Here is a 1,562-nt window from a genome sequence, read left to right on the forward strand (position 1 = left end):
GTGGTTGGGTTATTGCTGAAGTCCTGTTTGTGGTCCTTTATGAGGATATATGCTTGCTTATTTGCTAGTTTTTTGACTATTACTAATTTCAAGTTTATCAGTGATGGATTTACTGTCAGCGTTAATTTTCCCTACTAAATCAGAATTTGCTTTTTTGTAATGACTTGTAATACTTTGTTCTCATAATTTAAGGTATTCCGGTTTGCTTACCTTCTAAAAGTTGTGGGTTTTATCCTCCTTAACAAGGATTTCTTTTGTGTTTGGAATTTTTTTCCACTATTTTATCTAATCCCTTTTGAAAGTTGTTTTTTCTTTCATGGAAGGTAATATCCCGACCATTTTTGTCGGATCCACCTCGAAGTAATCCAAATGTTCCACATGGGATGCTGATTCTTGGATTGTAAAACTGTAGGGATCCCTGTGACTTTTATTTACTGAATTGTTGAGAAAAAAATGCGCCTTCCGTCTCATCCTTCTGAGTAGATCTATTTTCATTATGAGGATGAGTTTGTAATTCCATTGGGTTGTGGAATGTTTTTAAGTGAGGTGTTAAAATTGATTTTTTTCATTGCTTATAGGTGGAAAATCCTGCGTTATTATAGTGCTCAACTGATTAGGACCTAAGACAATTCAGAGTTATTTTCCAGAGGTAACCAATGAAGTATAATGTGGTTAATGCAAGAGTGCTCAATACCAATAATAACTGTATATATTGATTCTATATATGTTTGTGATGTAAGAATGCGGCCAAACATGTACATGGAATACATTGTCCCGTTATTCCTGCTTTGACCTAACTGTTTTTATAGTTATTTCTAACTACAATGGATAATTCCACTGCATTCCTGGAATCGCATCTAAATAAAAAATATGTATTCTTTTTTAACTTTCGATCACTATGTTCGATTCCAGAATTCTCCTTTAATAAGAATTATCCAGTGCGGCCACAGCAGAGATTGAACTCACTACATGAATTTGTAGTGTAATTCAAATCTTGTTGGTAGCTGAATACGTGATGGTATTTTTTTAAATTTTTTTTTTTTTTAAAATCGAGGGTATTTTTTATCGTGACGCCATCACTAGATGGGATTCCATCTACTTTTGAGAGAAGGATAGACCGCGCCAGTTTCTCAACCCAGTATTTTATCTCGCAGTACATACACCTCGCCTACCCAAATGGTCACCCATCTGGTACTGCCCAGGCTCAACATTGCTTCACTTTGGTGATCTGGCGAGAACCGGCGTGTCAACGTGATTGAGCCGTATATAAATAATAATTATATACGACCCTAATTACTTTGTTTCTGTAAATACCGGGATTTGTGCCCTTCAGAATACAACAAATGTAATAAAAAGGTAGGATACACGCCTAGAGCAAATTTACAAATTTACGAGAAAAAAAGTGAAGGAACTGATTAGTCTTGTCAACATTTCCGGTAGTGCTGTGCCGGAAATTAGGAAATCAGCTGATTATAACCTAAATATTTTTCTGAGAGAGAAAGCAATAACTTGTTTGAGATAATGCATTTGCACAACGCTTAAAAAAAAAAAGAAACAAAAAA

Source organism: Euprymna scolopes, chromosome 45 (assembly GCF_053919585.1).
Source record: "Euprymna scolopes isolate OS-2025 chromosome 45, ASM5391958v1, whole genome shotgun sequence".
NCBI lineage: Eukaryota > Metazoa > Mollusca > Cephalopoda > Sepiida > Sepiolidae > Euprymna > Euprymna scolopes.